The sequence below is a fragment of the Rattus rattus genome, chromosome 6 (assembly GCF_011064425.1).
Source record: "Rattus rattus isolate New Zealand chromosome 6, Rrattus_CSIRO_v1, whole genome shotgun sequence".
NCBI lineage: Eukaryota > Metazoa > Chordata > Mammalia > Rodentia > Muridae > Rattus > Rattus rattus.
Window position 1 is genome coordinate 47,667,315 of NC_046159.1, and position 20,243 is coordinate 47,687,557.

A 20,243-nucleotide genomic window follows, 5' to 3' on the forward strand; every position below is an offset into this window, starting at 1 on the left:
CACTGAGCGAACTCTCATATACTGGAAGATGAGAGGCTCCTGCCTTCCACCCATGATAGACAGCATCTTTCCTTCTGCAATAATGGAAGTAACAGAAAACCTTATTTACATTTCAGAAATAGTTTCCTCAAATTTCCTGTTTTGCCAGACTTGTGTGTCCCACTCTTCTCTTCCTCGGTTGCCTGCGGCCCACGTGCTGTGCCGTCTGGGAAGCGTGACTGCCTGGTGGGTTATGAAGTAGCGCCCAGTACCATTGCCAGGGACGTACTGGTGCTCCCTCCCCGAAAGACTTGGATGATGCAGGCAAGGGTGACTGGGCTCCCTGCAGGCCTTAACTCCTCTCCATCAGCTTGGCATGACCTTTTGGTTGTGCCTTTCGGAAATTCTTTGTCCAAGGTACTTTACCGGAAGGCTTGCTTCATTGTGTTGTTAAGGTAGTCAAATTATAGTCATGTTTTAATCAGTTAACTGGAAAAAAAGGAGACTTTATTTAAATCGAGAGCTAAAATGGTGGTATTTATTAAACTGTTCTCACACATCTGGAGATCTACAGCAGGGAATAGAGGAAGCCCACCTTTTCAGAGTGTCCCTACCTCGGAGCCACCTGGGGCTGTCAGGAGTAGGTCTTCTTGTGGGGAATGGTGTAAGCCTTACATTGCAAACAATCCTTTTAAGATAATTCTAACTTAGCCCTCACCCCTAACCGAGGAGTTATTGCTGGCTGATGGCTTGTGCGGGGTGGGGGTGGGGTGGAGGTGCTAAGTGGGTAACTCCACACCCCAATATGTTGGGAGTGCAAATTGTACTCAGTGGATTACTAAAGGCGAGGGACACAAACTTGGGAGGGGATGGTTAGTAGACCTGGGAAGATTGATTAGGGGAGGAGTTAGAAGTGATCAAAAATACATAATATAAGGTTGTTAGTAAACTAGTAAAATTATTATATTAAACTATTTTGACTTGGGACTGTAGACATGGCTCAGCAGCAGATACTGGTCTTCTAGGAAGTCCAAACCTGACTCCCAACACACATGGCTCACTCCACACGGATGAGCCTAGCTCCAGGGCATTGCTCTTCTGATCTCTCAGAGCAACCACACACACACACACACACACACACACACACACACACACACACACACACACACCGAGCATACAGATAATTAAAATGAATAAACCAATCTTTTTTAAATACATTTTGATTCTTTTATCAGCAGAAAGCATTTTGGGGTTTGCACTCCAGAGCCTCTAAAAGCAGGAAATGACAATGGTACCCAGAAGCGAGGGCACTCGCTCTCATGCTGCAATTAGTTCTTTGAAATACCACCTCATCCACCACTCGAGGGTTTCCATCATTCATTTCATCCAGATTGTATCAAAAGCAGTGCTTTCTTAAACATTAAGTGAGTTATTTAGAACCCTCTTGAGGTCTGCTCTTCGAGTTTTCTTTAATTAAGAGGGAAGGGTAGTTAATGACTAAAAGCTAGCGCATAACGGGTTATTTATTGCGGCTTGTTAAATTAGTTGGTTGGGTCTCAGACAAAGTGTGTATGAGAGTTAAGGAGAGTGCTTTTCCTCTTTTGCTGGTTGGTGTTGCTTGAAAGGGTCCATTCCTATGGGCTTGTGGCATGTGCATTTTGTATTGCTGGGTGGGAGGACGCGTGCCCCTGCAGACAGTCCTGAAACTGTCGTTTTCGTGTTGTTTAGCACTGACGGCATGTGCATTAAGGAGAAGGCACATTTCCTCTTAAGCTTTTGACTATTTGTACAGAGATGTCTGTCTTCTCTAAGAACCCTCAAGTAGCTGTCCCTGCCCAACCTCACTTTAGAGACAAGGGGGAAGTTCTGACACATTTTTCCAAGTGTTTGTAAATTACAGTTTATGGTATTCCTCAATTGACCAGAATTTTGATGCCAGCTTCCAAATACAGTTTGAAGGAGGTCCTCATATGCAGAAGGTTCTAGAACAGGAAAAGACCCCAGGATGAGAAACTAGTGATTCCGCTTCGGTGAGTCTATACTTTCTACAAGGCCCAAGTGACCCCATCCTGGTCCCCTCGTCGGAGAGTTTAGTTCTCTCAGCCAAATGTGGGTGTTCAGGATTCTGGCTCCTTGGACGATGACTATGACAAGTGACCTCAAGTGTCACCAGCATTTTAAGGAGAAGGGTTCTTTCTTAAGTAAGGATAGGGTTCTAGGTTCCAAAGCTGATATAATTCTATCTCTGGCTTTGGACAGCAAGGGTGTAAGGTGAGGTTGGCTTCATGTGTTAGAATCTAGAGTTCATCTGAAGTTGGCTTTGAAAGGCCCCCAGCACCAGACTTTGTTTTTTAACTCCTGTGTTGTACTCTCTTCCACTCTGCCTTTGGGTTTGTCTGAAAGAACTCCGTGCACCGTACTGGGAGTCTCCTGGTTGTAAGGACATCTAAGGCAGCCGGCTTTCAGTATATTCAGTGGCCCAGACTCTTCTGCTTGAACAACAACTTGTGCTTCATTTTGTTTTTGTTTGTTAAAATTACTTATTTTTTACTTATTTACTTTACATCCAGCTCACTGCCCACCTCCCAGTCACCCCCCTCCCACGATCCTTCCCCCATTCCCTCCTCCCCCTCTCCTTTGAGCAGAGGCCTCTGGGTAGCCCCGCACCCTGGCACTTCAAGTCTGCAAGGCTAGGAGCTTCCTCTCCCACGGAGGCCAGACAAAGCAGTCCCCTTAGAAGAACATACCCCACAGACCAGCAACAGCTTTTGGGACACCCCCTGCTCCCGTTGTTCAGGACCCACACAAAGACCAAGCTGCACATCTGCTACATATATGTGGGAAGGCCTAGGTCCAGCCTGTGTATGTTCTTTGGTTGGGTGCTTCATGTTTTGAACCAATTTGTTTTGGCTGACACATATGGGGAAGGAGCTTGCCTTCTTGTAACAGGCCTTGGCATTCAGTGTGGTCATCTGGATGCTTATCTGCTTTCCCGAGGATGTTAGAAGTAGGTAGTTTGGCAAAATTCACAAATATGGAGTGCACATGACTATGTGTAATAAAACTGTGGAACTTGGGCTTAGATGTAAATTCGTGTATCTTCTATCCCATGAGACTCAAATTCAAATTTTTTTTTTCTTCTTTTAGAGCCCTATAGGTAAGTGAGAGGAAGTGGGTGGGTTGGGTAGGAAGGCAGAGTCTAGACACACATGCAGGTAGGCTGGCTCACTGGCTTTTTTTTTTTAACTGAGCATAATTTTGTTTATATATGCATGTTGATGCGTGCGTGCGTGTGTGTGTGTGTGTGTGTGTGTGGTGTGTGCACATGTGCATTTGTTTGTAGTTGAGAGGACAGTTAGGGCTGTTGTTTCTCAGAGACTGTTCGCCATCGCTGGCTTAAGTCTGCAAGCTGCACTATCTGCCTGTCTCTGCCTCCCTGTGCTGGTATTATGATGCATGCCACCATGCCTGACTTCTTTACACAGGTCCTCATACTTGGGTAACGAGCGTTTTGCCAACCGAACCGTTTCCTTGGTCTAGCATAGACTTGTTTGTTTTTGCATGCAGGGTTTCCTGGCTGTCCTAGAGCTCATCCTGTACACCAGGCTGGCCTCGAACTTACAGAGCTCTGCCTGCCTCTACCTCCTGAGTGCTGGGACTAAAGGAATGTGCCACCAACACCTGGCTAGCATAGACTCTTTAAACAACAACAACAACAAAGTCAGGAGTTCTTGCAGCTCAGGACTGCAAAGGAGTTCCAGCTAGCTTTGTTAGGACTGTAAGCCCTGTTTTTCAATTTCCTCGTTTTTCTAGATTTTGGAAGGCAGAGTAAATAGATGCTCCTACGTTATAAACCTGCTCTTCTCTTGGAGATTTGATCATTGTATCCATGGGGAAAAGGGCGAGAAGGGAGCATGGTCAGGACGTGGAGTACTTTTGTATTTTTGGGAGCATCTGCTGACTGTCTTAGCAATTAGAAAGCTCTCAGATAATTGGGAGGGTGGATGATACACCTGTTCCATCGGTGTCTGTAGGTCAAGAAAGTGTCCCATGTCCCTCCCAGTTAAGCCCACCAAGATATTAAAGTATAATAGAATCCACTTGTGGGTCAGTAAGCCTGAGCCTCATCATTTACAATAGAGAGAATGTCACGGAGCTCTAGAAATCTCTGCACCACTGTGCCTCTGAGTTATTCCTCTCCTGCCTTGTTGGCTCTTTGAGTCTGCCATGCTGTTAAAAACGAACAAGCAAGAGGCATTGATGACTGTGCATCCGTGATTTCCTACATCGTATTTAGAACCATATCTGCAGCCAGAGCTCCCTTTGACCATGGTTGTGTGTGTTAACTCTGTACTTGTCTAATTTCTGTAGTGTGTGAGTGGCTCAGTTCTTTTGATGAGTCTGTTTACAAAGATCGAAGGTGGCGGGTGGTAGAAATGGATAGAAATCTCCCTTTGAGGGGTTTCGGTTGCGTTGAATTTGAGAGGCCTAGCAGGTAAAGAATTTGCAATTGCACGGACATCTGTACCCTTTTGGCACCATGTTGGCCACCTGTGTAGGGCTATCCACTGTCATCAGAAAAGAGGCATGACTCATTTCTCTGAGAATGTGGCACCCTTGGAGCCCATTGTTTTACCTGGCTAGTTGCTAGCCCAGGGTTAGCTGGGAGCTAGCACATGCATTTTTATTTGAGGTTTGTCAGTTCTTGCAGTGAGCTTCCCCAACCCCAAAAACATAGTGGGGAGGGGGGTTACCACCATGGACCCGAAATCCCATTGTTCCGGTAATTCCCATTGCTGGCGTCTTACACAGTAGACGACCACTTGATATTTTGGACCAGGTATTGAAAACACGATGTCCCTCTGAAAGCTGTGTCTGCAGTCTTCCGCCTTTTCCAGCATATCAGAACATTCTCGAGCCATTGATGCTTTAATTACCATATTGTTCATCAGGTTAAATTGTCTTTAATGGGCTCTGTGTTTTATCCTTTTGTTTCAGTGAAAGGATTATTGGGAGTATTTAAAAAAAAAGGAACCATTTTAAATGAAGCCTCATCATTTAAAACATATAAAAATTCTGGAAGATGCCTTTCACTCGGATCTCTTTATCTTCCTTCACAAGCTTTCTAAGGCTAAGCAGCGCGTGTTGGAGTTTATCTTTGCTTTTATGTTCTCGAGCCACACGCTTAACTTTGAGCACATCCTCGTCGCATTTCATTGGGCTCTCACAATCCTTTTATAAAGGGACTGATCTGTTAACATCACCCTCTTTAGATCGAGCAGACAGGATGTTCTTCCATATAAAGAAGCGTTCACAGTTTTTCTGGCCAGCCAGTAAGTGAGTGATTTCAGGCCTGGTGGGCAATACTTGTGTCCATGCGTAACACAGCCGACCACGGTAATAGGCAGCTGCATGTAATTTTGAACTCCACTCATTGAACTGTAATAAAACAATATAAGCACTGCTTGGGGGAAGATTGGATGTAGTTATCCTTACACAAGGCTCAGGCATATGAAAGCAGTGCCGGCTGACAAGAGGATTTTGAGATTTGATTTTGATTGAATTGCAGAATTGAACAGGCCAGGAATGTCGGTGGAAGGCTAAACGCCTGTAGTGCCATAAAGTTTTATTCATGTGAGGCTTTCCAATATCAAGTAGATGGATTATTGGAAAAGGTGTCAAGGGACATGAGATGGAAGTGCCCAAAACATAAAACGTAGGCAGGAGGGAAAAATTACTTTTTGCTTAGTATATAATTAGGTCTTCAAAAAAAAAAAAAGCGAGAATATTCTATAAAGTTATTTATTCTTCCCTTTGTTTAAGAGGGGGAAACCCAACTTATTTTATCACTTAATTCTTCAGGGGGCATTTCCTGTTGTGGCATTTGGATGGGAGCTTCCCTTGTGCCATTACTGACTTGAAATTAACATAGAGAAACATCCCTTCCTTTAAAGGGAGGCACTAATAAGCCAAGAGCATTACACACGCGTCCTGACACACTGACTTCAGAAACTTGTACAAATCTGCGTAGTACAGCTGACATCACATTCGCACAGCATCTGGGAGTGTGCTGGTTGCTGTTTGTGAGTTTGTGCTTTCACCGTAGTTAATTCAGAGGGCTGGGTGCAGAAGGTGGGGTCCGCTACTCGCCCCCCTACCTCTTCCTCTTGAGTGCTTCTTAGAGAATCACTGAAACACAGCTCCACGTTGTCAGCATGGGGGAAGAAGCTCGGATAATTTTTCAGTTCGGAGTCTGTTTGTTTATCGAGAATGGAGAATTAGAGGCGTCCACATTTTGACTCTTAATATGCAGGTGTGAGTTCTTTGTATCTCCCCCCACCCCCGCCTCTTGTTCTAATGTGTTATGTATTAAGAAACATGTTTGTATGTTAGATGAGGCTTTGTGAGTCGAACGCAGAAACCTCAGAAAGGACTTTTTGAGCAGGAAAGGCTTGTGTTTTAAGAGTCCCCTTTTCCCTTTAATGTTACTGACACACTGGGAAAGAATACCACAGCACATAAGGATTGAGGTTACCGCTCTAAGGTTTGTAAAACCTTTCATTTATCCCAAATTCCGTAGGTTTGTGATATTTAGTTACATTTTGTCCCTGTTTAGTTTTTTCTAAAAATAAACACCACGGATATTTATCTAATCAAACAATGATTCCTTTACACAGTGCTTGAAAGTAAGTCCTCGATTCCTGTGGTCAGATCATGTGATCAGCAAGTGACCTCCCTCCGTTTCACATTTTCCTGCTCTTCTGTAGGGTTTCAGCGTGGCGTCTGATGGAATTGTCTGTTGTCTGTGGAATCAATCCTACCTGTGTGTGAGAGAATGAGGGGCAGGTGTTGAAGCCTGAGACACTAAGAGAGGTAACAAAGAGCCACTTTGGGGCCTGGTGAGATGCTAGAAGGTCGTCTGTTAGCCACAAGATTCTGGACTTTAAAAAGGAGTTGCGTTCTTGTGTCACGACGTGGAGCTGTCTTGCAAGTTACTGCCTCACACACAAACATGTGGAAACTGTATTTCATTTCCCTCTCACTCTAACAGTGCATGAAGGTAAGGCAGGAAGGAGCTTCGGATGCAAGACTGAAGGAAGGAATCGTTGCTTTTGGGTGTTGTCCTTAAACTTTAATGACCCAGAGGGTAAATTCCCTTTTGAAAATGTGTATCCTAGCTCCAACCTGTTCTGACACTTCTGTTGTTTGTTTGTTTGTTGTTTCGTTGTTTTGGGTAGGGGAACAAATGTTTGCTGAAGCTGGGAGAACTCACCTTTTTCCCCTCCTGTCACTGACCATTTGAAAATGACCTGGGATGTGAGCCTGGGGTAGCATCTCCCCATGGAATGTCTGCGTCTTGGAGGCATTCTGTGCCCGAACTGAAAGGCAGTTTGCATTCAGACTGGTCAGCACGCATACTTAGTTCTCTGATCCCACCAGAGCTGAGGCCTGACTATTAACTTGAGCACTTGCTGCGTGGTGTCCTTCCGGAAGAGGTGTGTGCGGCATTAACAGCCTGGCGTCTGCTAAGCAGGTTCTTGAGGATTAATACCCAGCCCTGACCTGACTCTGAAATTGTGGAAGAATAAAATGGGGTATGAAGCAGAGAACTTTGTAATAAACACCTGACTGCAGACTGTGAAACAGTTGGCAAGAATGGTATTTCTTCCTGACCCACACTGACGCGCTATCTACCTGGAAAGGGTGGGTCTTAAATCCTCTGTTTCCATCCCAGAAAGTGTCATCTTGTCATCATCCCTATTGCCCACGGTTTTACAGATGAAGGGATTGCCTGACCCTTAAACCAGGCACCCAATCGTACTATTCCTCCATACTGTGTGAGCCCTGCTGCCCTCCCCCAGCTCCCCAGGGACATGCTCATATATGTCCAGCCCACCTTTGGGAGTAGGGGGAATTTTTTTTCTTAAGGATTGCTTAGAGCTTACAAGTCACAGCCTTTCTTTTCAAAACCCAGGGCAGTGAGGGTCCTGGGAAGATGCTGCACGCAGTCTTGGGCAGGACTTTGTATGAGTCTCTGTGGGAAATATTCAAAGAGATGTGCTTCAGTGGGCAGGTGGGGTGGGGATCCCTAACTGGTCCTAGTGTGAGGGATTTTGGTAGACAAGGGGGTAGCTGGTAATCTTATAAGGAGGATGTTTTGATCCTGGGGTTCCCCCGAGGTTGGCAGGAGATTCTCCTGGAGAGGAAGTATTGTGTGGAGCTATCTGCCCTTGATGGATTTCATGAGGCCGAGTACTGCTGGTATGTGATGTGTCTGAACGAAGCCTCTTTCCTAAAAGCTGAATCTGTTTGAGTGAGTCACTGGAGGTTCACCCCAGGGAACATGTCTCCACTTGACTCTGGCTGATTCTGAAATGTTGCAATTTCTCTGTGATGTTGCAGAGGGTGTGAGAGGAAGAAGGATACCCACCATCACCTGCCAGCCGCTGCACATCCCCCTTCCACCCCCAACAGCCCCCCTCCCCCGTGAACATGCAATGAAATGCAACAGTCTTCATCCGATGCATTCTTAAGAATGGTTCTGCTTGTGTGCTGTACCGTGTGCCTAGGCGGGCAAGGCCTTCCATTCTCTGAACACACTGGCTGTCAGCATGGAGCCGTAGGCACACAGTTCTTGATTGAGTCTTTTTGATCGTAGTGGCCACTGGCCTAGCACCTGAAGGTTTGGCCTCTCCTGAAATAGTTTTGTGTGTGTGATGGAATAAAGCCAACTGGCTTTGGAGCTCTGGAGTCCCACTGCTCTCCCAGCTCTTAGCTAGGGTCTTTCCCTTGGTCCTTCTCCTCAAGCTGCCTCTTAGAGCATCTGGTTACTGGTTGTGTTAGTCCCACTTCCATCCCTGTGACAAAATGCCTGAGGTACACATCTTATACAGAAGAAAGGTTTGTTCTGTCTTGTGGTTTTGTTTCACGTTTGCTTGGCCTGGTACTTTGGGCCTGTGTTGGTATAGTATATCATGTCAGGGAAGTACAAAAGAGGCCTGTTCACCGTTTTATGACAAGAAGAGACAGGGACGAGCTGGGATTCTGCTGTCCCCTTCAGGGATACATTTCCAGTGACCTGACATCCAACCCATTTAGGACCTCCAAATAGTGTGATGGTGTGTGGCTTCTCCCTTTAATTTAGGTTTTTTAAAATTCAAGTAACAGCACCCATCACTGCCTGGATCTACAGGTCACCTATCTGCCAACTGCCTTGGGTGTGGGGAACTCTTCAGTCAAGTGCTTACCTGATGATACTTGAACCTGTGTTTGAACTTCAGATTAGTTTAAAAACCTAGAAATGGTGGTGTACGTTTGTAATCCTGGCCCTGGGGAAATGTAGACAGGCAGGTGCCTGGGGTTCACTGTGTGGCCAGCCGAGCCTGCTTATGGCTTCCATGCTAATGATAGACCACACCTCATTAAAAAAAAATAGTGCCTGTAGAATGACACCCAAGGTTGTCCATTGGCTGCACATGTATAGATACAGATGCATACATTACTATTAGTGAGGTCTTCCATGAGCTAACTCGGAAAATGCTGGATGCTGAGGACTAACCTCCATAGTGACTAAATATGAAGGCATGCTGGTGTGTGTGTGTGTGTGTGTTGTGTGCCAGCGTGTGCAAGTGCTGTGCATGCACCAACACAGACACTGGCATAGATTGTAGTGTCCAGAAATGCAGTCATATGAATACATCTATATTTGACTTGTATAGAGTTTTGGTTTTATAGAAATATTTGAGCATTTTCTCACAGTTACTGAGATTTATTAAGACAACAACAAAAGCATTTGGATTTCTAGCTTTCTGTGACAACAAGTATAGTTTGCGAGGGGTGTGCATTACCCCCCTGCTGAGATCAGAGGGCCCATGGGGTGGTTTTTATCATAGTGGTCCCATTAGGAACATGTCACCTTCCCCTGGTGCTGAGCCTTGCCTACTTCATTTGTTTCGGTGGCTGCTTGGTCCTTTAGTCACTTGAGTCTGCTGCCCTTGCAGGAAGGATGTCCTGGGGTGTTTGCACCAGGGTTCGTGGAGCAGGGACTTGGTTGGAGTTGCTGCTGAGTCCTGGCAGTGAGGTCTCTGGAATGGGCGAGTGTCTTAATCCCTGAAGTGTTTGAACCTTCCTAGAAGCTGTATGTCCCATCGGAACAATGGATCTGCAGGACATTAGACACTGGACTATTATGAGGCTTATAATGTTGTCTTTAAATTCTTGGTGAATTGTAGCAACATGACTTCATAGGACCCTCTGAGACATTACAGCGTTTTAATAACACTTCCCTGCTACATGTACTGCTTCATGTTTACTTTCATTAATTTAATTTTTTTTTCCTGTGTGAGGCAGGAGGTGCCCTGGGCACTGCGGTTCAGTCTCCAGCTTCACTCTACTCTGCCTCAGAGAAGCTGCCTGGCTCCCTCCCTCCTTGAGGCAGAGGCTCCAGGGCCATGTCCTGTCTCCTAGGAGTTTACAAGGTTTCACCCACTCCTTCTGTCCTGAACATGTCTGCTCATTACCCTCCCTGCTTCCTCCCAGCCTGCCAAACATCCATGATATCACCTCCCTCCTGCAGCCCCAGATGCTGCCACCACCATACCCAAGCCTCATTTCCACAGTGACATGAAAAGAAAAACCAAGTCAGAGGGTGACAGCATCCCCATTTCTCAAGGTGCCCCTCGGTGCTGCTCACAGAAGGGTCAGAGATATTTATTGCTTCAGTTCTTGTGACAGCTGGGCTACCTCGCATCCAACATGTGAATTCATACATGCTTCCATTCTTGCACGCATGTAAGCATTCCCCCATCCCCACATCTGTCTGCTCGCCCTTTGCTCTGTATTTCAGTTGTATCTTGTTAAGTCAGACTTGTCCCTGTGACAGACGCAACTGAGAAATGAGAGATATTAGACACCCAGCCAAGAATTGCCCTTACAAAAGGGTGGATTCAGTCTGCTGTGAGCTCCCTTGAATCTCAGAACTCCCTGAGAAGCTCTCCGCATTGAGCCGCACATTGCTATTCTCCAGGGAGCCCAGAAGGCAGCACATTTGATGGCCGCACTGTGGGCTTCTACCAACAAGATGCCAGAGCCTGCGGCCTCCACCGCCGCTGATACAGGTGGTAACTCCTGCAACGGCGGTGTAATGCACGTCCTAGCTACTCACGGCAGCCCCGATGTAGGCAGACGTGAGTTTGAATGTCTTTGTTTACCACTATTGCTCTTGTGAGCCAGGCTGTGCTTGTGCTCCTCACCCCAGCGTAGGTCCTCATGGGTGGAGAGTCAAGGGTGGCATCGTACGTCCACTCGTGTCTGGGTCCACCCCGGAGAAATGGCCACATGCTTTGTTGAAATGAGTGACTGCCTTCACACCTCTTTTTCCACCCAGGCACATTGTGCACTTAAGAATAGGATGTCCTCTACCTTCGTTGTCAAGAGAATTGGGATCAGTGACTTGTTCCATTCTTGGAGCCTTCCACAAAGCAGTGCCCAGGCGTCCCCTTCCTGTACTCCCTGGGGTTGACTTTGTATCAGAAGTGTGGCCTGAATCTCCCTCGTGAACCCCGGCTGCCTGCCTCTTCCCACTCAGCCCTTTTGACTTGGGAACTTATCTGATCCAGGGAGCTTCTGTCCTCCCAGCCTTTGGGGCGGACCCCCATGAATACAATTATGAAGGTTAACAGGAAAAGTGGGGTCCCCGAGCAGTCCCAGGCGGCTGGCAGCCATGCCGCATTGGAAGCGTCCCACGGATGAAAACTGCAGCAAGAAACAGATTAAACCTCCTATCTGCCATCTCACTCTCTTTTCTCCCCTTTCCTGTTTGGACTTGAAAGTCGATTGGAGCCAGGGCCCTGACAGTTGGCGGAAGTGCTGCAAGGAGAGAATATTTATTTACAGTGAGTGAGGCTGATGCCTGCTCAGGATGCGGTTTCTTGCAGGAAGTTTGGTCCCCCACCCCTGGGTTTGATCATTTCTCCAGAGAGAGAGAGAGAGAGAGAGAGAGAGAGAGAGAGAGAGAGAGAGAGAGAGAGAGAGAAATCTCGATGATTGTTGCAAGCTTCCACTGTGACTTGAACAGCCCTGCCCAACCTGTCTGCACTTGGAGCCGTTTCAGGGTGCACCCTGTAGGAGGGCCTGGAGTAGGCAGAGCGGAGCTGAGTGGGCCCGTCTCCCTGCAGATGTGTTCAGACACAGCAATAATCATTAGGCATTTAAAATAGGGAAGTAGGTTGGGTACACGTGCTGGAGGCTGCGGTTGGCGCGGGCTTCTTCTGTTCGTTAACAGGAACCAGTGCCAATTGAAGTTGCTGTACTGGGTGTTGGAGAGGAAAATTATTTTGAAGTGCTATGAGGCTACGGCGCATAGGTAGCAAGGAGTTACTGGTGACTGGTTTGGGTAGGGCCAGCTGGTGTCCCCCCTCTCCCCTTTCGAGTCAGACCTAGGGCAACACTGTGCAAACGGTTGGGGTGCCTTTTGCTTTTGGGAGTCACGTATTGCATTAGGAGAGCCAGGTGTGTCGTGGAGAAGGGTACTCTGGTACTTCCTTGAGTGGTTGTTAAGTCCCAAAGGCACTATAGAATTTTCCCATGGACTGCCCTTTAGACATTAAGTCTTGCATTGTTCCCAGTGTTATTTACATAGGGAGAACCTTAGTGACTCAGTGCCTACTGCTGTGTTTCCCCATTTGTTATTAAAAATTATATACAAGGCAAGACGAGACTGGCAGAAGGCGGGAAGAAGAAGGTCAAGTCCCCCTCCATCAGGCTCGGGGCCCTTAGGTGCTCCTTCCAGCCAGTATTACCTGGCATCCGATTAGATGTGCAAGTTCAGGGACTCTAGAGACCTTCAGAGTGTCAACACCTGCAGTCGGGCCAGCTAGGCCAGGTTAACACCTGCAGCGAATTGGGGGCAGGCTATGCTAACACAGCTTCCTGGGTTCCTCAGGGTTGCTCAAGAGTAAGAAATAGACTAAAGGTTGCCTCCAGAGAGAATAGACGGATCATCTGGAGCCTTGGAAACCTCCCTCACTGTTTTGCACTCTCCCTTAGTCTTTGATCAAGGGTTCCCTACTCCAGGCCCCTTCCTCGTGGTAGGTCTGATAAATGCTGTTGATAATGGCTCCTGCTGAAGAGGAAACACCCTCGCTGGGTGTCGGAAGTCACTGTAAACCTGGCGTAGTGATGACACTGCCAGTGCCCTTGGCACCCCTGTGGCTTTCTGCACATTTTCCAGTGCCCAGTCCAAAGCAGGAAAGCTTCTGGGAGGAGTTTCTCCGAGTGCTGGACTCATTCCTGTCGAGATAGCTGAAATCACGCAGATACGGGCGGTGCTCAGTGGGCTTTGCACATATCCTTCTGCTGTCCAGTTTTCTGTCAGCTCCACCCAAGCTAAAGTCTCTGAGAGAAGGGAACCTCCCTCAGGAAATTGCCTCTGTAAGATCAGGCTGTGGGCAAGCCTGTAAGGCATTTACTTAGTTAGTGATTGATGGGAGAGCCCAGCCCATTGTGGGTGGTGCTATCCCTTGGGCTGGTGATTGATTCTAGGTTCTGTATAAGAAAGCAGGGTGAGCAAGCCATGAGGAGCAAGCCAGTAAGCACTCCTTCATAGCATCTGCATCAGCTCCTGCCTCCAAGTTCCTGTCCTGATTGAGTTCTTGTCTTGACTTCCTTTGGGGACGAACAATAACATGGAAGTGTAAGCCAAATAAACCCTTTCCTTCACAAATTTCATCAATCAACAGAAACCCTGCTAAGAATCCTCTCTCAGTCACCCCACCACCACCCCTATTTCCTTATTTTACTTTTACCTTTTAACGTACAGATTTTTTTTTGTAGATTTTTATTTCATGTGTATGAATGTTTTGCCTGCATGGGTGTATGTGCACCATGTGTGCATACAGTGCCCTCAGAGGCCAGAAAAGGGTGTCAGAGTTCCTGAAACTGTGGTAACAGATAGTTGTGAGCTGCCAGGCAGTGCTGGAAGCTGAGCCTGGGTCCTCGGCAAGGTCAACAGCAAGTGTTCTTAACCACTGAGAAATCTCTCCAGCCCCAGGGTGCAGAGTTTTGGTGTGTAAAAATAACAGGGGCAGTGGATGCAGATGAGGTGATAGAGTGCTTACCTAGCAAGCATGAGGCAGTGGGTTCTGCCGCTATCACTGCCTAAGCTGGACCGGGTAGCAGTGTCTGTGATCTCTGATTTGGGAGATGGGGATGGAAGGAACAGGCGGTAAGGGCCGTCCTTATCTATAGAACAAGCTTACCACTTACTTGGGATATTTGGTATAGGAGACTGTGTCTTGAGAAAGGAAGGGAGGGGAGTGGAGGAGAGAGAGGAGAGAGAAGAGACAGGAAAAGTCTTTAAACACGTGTGGAAGGGGGCTAGGTTCTTTGGGTAGAATTTTCGGCTCATGGACTTTGTTAACTGATGTGACAGAAACCAGTGACGGGCTTTGTTTTAAATGCCTTTAGATGGCTCAGTAAGTTGAGTGTTTGCTGTGCAACTACAAGGACAGGAGTTACATCCCCAGCACCCACATAAGCGTATTCCTATACCCCAGGTAGATCCCAGTGCCCGGCCAGCAAGCCAGTCTCAGGCAAGCTTTAGGTTCAGTAAGAGAGCGTCAGGGAAAAAAAATCAGTGGACAAGAAATTGAGACAATACCTTGTGTCAACCTCTGCTCTCACACACACTTTCTTGGGTCAGCATACCTACATGTACGTGTACATGCAGATGTGTACAGAGATAGTCAGGGTCTCCAGGTCCAGCCACCCTCTCTCTGGTTGGTGAGTGGTTATTGTAGGAAAGTAAGTGTGGATTGAGAAAGGATGCCATGTGTGGTATTGGTGAAGTATGTTGTGTGGCATTTGGGGCAGAGAAGGAGAAAAGGTGGATTTTGAAGTGTGGTTAAAGGTTTGGTGGCCCGGTGTCCTCTGACCCCAGCACTCAGGAGGCAGAGGCGGGCGGGTGGATCTCTGTGAGTCTGAGGCAGGCCTTTTGTTGACTCGAGAGACTAACAGCACCATGGTCCAGGACAGTAGCTGCAGACGTTTCTAGGTCTGTCTCTGAGATGTTTAGTGCTCAGAAATCTCCAGAGTTGGTTCAGAGCACTTCATGTAATGGAAGGTTCTAGAATCGATAGCATTGGGCATTGAGTTGGTGAGGTTGTCCTAATTCAGCTAACACTGGGTGATCTGAGGACGTCTATAAAGTCAGAACGAGAGTAGGTTTTATAAGACATGGAAAATATTTCTTCCCTAGATTCCAAAAATTAGTCCCTGTCTGCGGGCTGGGGAAGGGACTCAGTATGAGAGCACAGACTGCAAGTCACCTTCCTCACAGGTGCCTCCTTCCAGTGACGCTGGAGAGCCACATGCAGACGGTGCCCAAAGCACTTAGCCCGGCATCTGGCACCTGGCACCTTCCTGTGTTCTTGGTTTGCTTTGTGAGATGGTGTCCTGGCTGCCCTGGAACTCACTCTATAGACCAGGTTGGCCTCATCACAGAGATCCGCCTGCCTCTGCCTCTTGAGTGCTGGGATTAAAGGCGTTTGCCGCCATGGTTGTCTAACCTGGCACATTTGAAAGTGCGTGTGCTCTGCCTCTCACTTCAAGCCTCAGGCCAAAGAACAGAGAACAGAGAAAACTGGCTTTAGAGCCTCAGGCCTAGCCACAACTGTCTTACTTAACCTTTCATGGCTGACATTTGGGGTAGAAAGGGTAGAAAGTTCTCTGTTGTGGGCTGTGCTGTGAATTATGGGATGGGTAATAAATAGATCCTGGCCTCTGCCCACTAGAGGCCAGCACCTTCCCTCCTGCATCTTCAGGGCTACAAGTGAAACCTCCTCAGCCACACGACGTGCCCAGTGGGTAGAGTCCCGGCACGAGAAGCAGTGGTCCAGACGACTGTCACGACGCTGCTGTGATTTACAAACTTTTCTCTAATTGAGGCCCTGCCTGGGGCAGACTCTCATGTCAGAAATGGAAAAGGAGTTACACAGAGGCAGCTGAGAAAACAGTTCTAGGCTGTGTACAGCAGGGAATGTGGTTACCTTGTTACAACAAAACAAAACAGTCAACCAGTCTTTTCTGATGCCCTGTCATCGTGCAGGAAAGTATTCCTAACATAAACCTGGAATGAGCTTCCCATCCAACACCAACCTTGATTTAAACGATAAATAGCTTGTTTGACCGTGTTTTTAAAGATGCTTCTTTTTCTGTCCTGAGTGTGGTTGAACCCAGGGACTCATGCATGGTAGATGTGTGCTCTACCACCCAGCCAATCCTGCTTCCGAACCCCCCACCCTCTTTTTTTTGAAATAGAAATGTTTAATTATAGTAAGGTGCATACAGCAGAAATGGACTTCTTAACCATTCTCAACATATTAGTCCAGTAGTGGGAAGCACATTCAAGCACTTGAGCCATCATTCCAGACGTTTGTGTTCTAGACAAACAGTTTAAGTCACAGTTCCCCCTTCCCTGCTCTCTCCCTCCTGCTCCTGAGAGCTCTCTGGCTGCTGTGATGTGGCTACTCTAGATCTCACCTATATAGAGACTCATACGGTGGTTGTCTTTCTTTGATAGCGTATTTCACTCAGCATGTCCTGGCACGTGTTGGGTTCCCTTCCTGTTGAAGATGGACTGACATTCCCTGTGAGCGCTTACCCATGTCCAGTCAGCCATCAGTGGGCCCTTCAGTCTTTGCACTTTCAGTTCCTGTGCATGGCCAGTGTATCCCGAGAGTCCCTGCTTCTGTGCCTTTGAGCTTGTGACTAGAGACGCTTTTGGTGGATCCTGACCGGCTGACTTTGAAATGCTCTTGCACTGCTCTCTTTGCTGGGGAAACGACTCCCCTGACCCTTTGACCCCTTCCCACCCTTTCCTGAAGGTGTTCCCATTGCAGCTGTCTGATGCTTTTCCCACTCCCAGGAGGCAAGCACTTTGCATCTTTGGGTCCAGGCTCTCTGAATAGCAGTCAGGCAGCCACAGCTGCCTTGGCCATTTGGGCTGTGGCCTGGTGAAGTTCGTCTAAGGCTTAGGTCTCTGTTGCCTGCCAGTCATGTAGGCAGTCCCAGCACTGCCAGTTTTAAAGAAAGAGGAAAGATGTCATATCGTGAGAAGGGCGGACCACTGTTCTTGGCTTTAGTGCTTTTGAGAGTCTGGTGTAGATGGAGTCTTCTGCCTTTCCCCTGTCCTCGGAGAAACATTGCAGCTGCCTTCTTCTTGCCCTGTAATCTCTACCAGTCCACCAGTGGGAGTGCAGAGGCCTTGGGTGGTGTCCTCTCTGCATGCAGTTTCCCTGTAAATATGCTGCTTCTGCACTGGGATTCTCATTTAAGAAAACAGAAAGCAGGAAAGCAATATGTTGAAAAGCTGGTATCTATGGAGACTGCTTTTTTTCTCTTCCCTTTCTCTTTTTCCTTTCAAAATTAGACCAAATCGTCCCTAAATCTATGTAATTCTATTTGCAGACAGGGCCCACCAAGCCTCAAGATGAGGGCTAGTTCTTGGCCATCAACACTGGGGTGTGTGGAGCAAGGGGTGGGGGAGGCTTACGGTCATGTCGGGAGAGGGGAGAAGGCGGACCTGGGGTGCAACCTGTGCTGAGGAGTCCTTTAGGGGCATGAAGTCCTCACTGTGGGCCCGGAAGGTCCAGTGCCCTGAGATGATGGAATGAGCCAAGACGAGCGCTACACTGGGTTCTCTGAAACCGGATAAGAAAGCAGTACTAAGGCTCGGGTTGTTGTTTCACGCTGTGCGAGCAGTGCAGGCACCAGTTCTTTCTGTCCAGCATGGTCCAGTCCGTATTAAACAGTGTTGCCGGAGACTGAGACTACGACACGCTACTCATTCATTCCTGCAGATGTTCTCTGAAGTGCTGAGAATCCAGTGTTGGGTAAAACTATCTCCAGTAGCCTTAGAGAGTCCACTTGTCATCTCCTCATGAACTCCTCAAATGAGTAAACATGCTGGCTGGGGGTACTCTGTGTGCCTGTGCGTGTATGCATGTGCCTGTGTATCCATGCACATGGAGACCGGAGGTCATCTTTAACTGTTTTCCTTGGTTGCTCTTTCCCTGGCAGGGGCACCTGGGGTCACTCATGTCGTGGGGATCCTGCCTCCTCTGCGTGAAGTTACTGTCAGAGGCTCAGCTCTTGTACCTGGAAGCTGGGGATCCAAGATCGGGTCCTCATGCTGTGTGGTAAACCTAGTGAGCTATCTCACCACCCTGGGGCTCACCCATCTGTTTTTCTGAAGGGGATACATTGTTCTCTTTTTGTTTTTATTCTGTGATTTTCATATTACCGTAGAGGTAGGGGCCAGAAACACAGTTCTTTGGAAATTAAGGCCTTGTAATTGCTCTAATTTATTTCTGTTTTCTGCGGCTTCCATCCCAGGGACTGGGGGACTTGCCGGCGCTCCTCTCACTTAAGCCCATGTGCATAACTTTCACCCCCTTCAGGTACACCTGTCCGTCTGCATCAGCCTCCTTTCTCTTCAGATCAGCTTTCTTCTTCCTGGGCTGCAGCCTGAGAGCCTCCATAGTTTGTCCAGCCCAGTCTCCTTTTTACCCTTACAGACACGCAGGGATGTTCTGTGTGGCGGTGATGGTTCCCATAAGGGCAGCCACCTTTTGTAGCTTCTGGGCCTCTGTGTTGAGAGAGAAGGTCATGGAGCCATTGCTGTTCACACGTGTTGCCATCTCCCTTGGGAATGCCCAGAGGCCCTGATCTGTGTGTGGAATTCTATCATCTTTCCATCCCCTGCCTTGATCAGAGGTCTCAGCCATGAGTGTGAGGGGAGTGGGCGCCCTGAACTCTGGACCCTGTTGGTTTTCTTCCCCCTGCTTCACTGAAGGGGCATGTCAGATCGGAGGGATGGAAAAGCTGCAGTGCCAGCGTTCTGTTTCTCAGAATGTTGATTTGCTACCAAATACAGAAGACGGTGATGCCAGGAACTAGGGAACTGAGGCCATGGGCGGCTACTGTCCACCTCTGGCAGGAAGATGGCCTCACAGAGTCTTCCCTTCATGCTCATGACCCTGTCCACCTACATGACACCTCCCAATGCTGCTTCTTTCCTCACCTCACGAGGCTCCCTGCACAGGTTCAGGGTTCAGGACGTTGTCTGATGTCCCACATCTAAAATGTCTCTGTGTGCACAGTGTGATGCCATCTGGGACAACTAAAGACGAGCAGTCAGACCACTGAACTTGGTCGTTTAGCACCCAGCCGAAGTAGGAGGTTCTCCAAGCCTCTTCAAGTACCAAAGCCTGTGGACAGCCATTTAACATACAGTAGCCTAGGAGTTTAATATGCTCTGTGTCCTTCATTTGACAGATAGTAAATAACCTTTTCAGAGTTAAATACCTTGGAGTGTGTGTGTGTGTGTGTGTGTGTGTGTGTGTGTGTGTGTGTGTGTGTGTGTGCGTGTGTGTGTGTGTGTGTGTGTGCATGTGTGTGTGTGTGTGTGAGGTGCATGTGTGTGTGTGTGTGTGTGAGTGTGTGTGGTGTGTGTGCGTGTGAGGTGTGTGTGAGTGTGTGTGTGGTGTGTGTGTGAGTGGTGTGTGTGTGTGTGTGTGTGTGTGTGTGTGTGTGTGTGTGAGTGTGTGTGTGTGCATGTGTATGTGAGAGTGTGTATGTATGTTCAAGGTACATGTATTGAGGTCAGAGGACAGTCTGGTATGCCAGCCTTTCTACCTTGTTTGGGGGAGTGTCTCTTCTTTGCCACCGTGTACTCCACTGGTTTGCTGACCCACAAAGTTCTGGGCATTCTCCACTTTGCACTTCTCAAGTGGTTGTGAAGACCCACAGAACTCAGGTCCTCACATTTGCTCTGGAAGTATTTTACCCACTTTGCTGTCTCCCCAGCTGCTTTTACCCTGGTTCCCAGAATTCAATGTAAATCCCTTAAAAATCATGATTGTATTCTTTGATGTTTTAGAATCTCCGTGTGTGTGTGTGTGTGTGTGTGTGTGTGTGTGTGTGTGTGTGTGTGTGTGTGTGTGCATGGCAAACGCTATTTTAGTAGATGTGCAGGTAGACTTCAGAGGGCAGCCTCAGCATTCTTCCTGCACTTCTGTTTTGACTGTAGAAACAGTTATTATGATGACTAGGTTCTTTTCTTTTTAAGATTTATTTACTTAGGGGCTGGAGAGATGGCTCAGTGGTTAAGAGTACTGGCTGCTCTTCCAGAGGTCCTAAGTTCAATTTCCAGCAGCCACATGGTGGCTCACAACCATCTAGTGCAGCCTAATACCTTCTTCTGG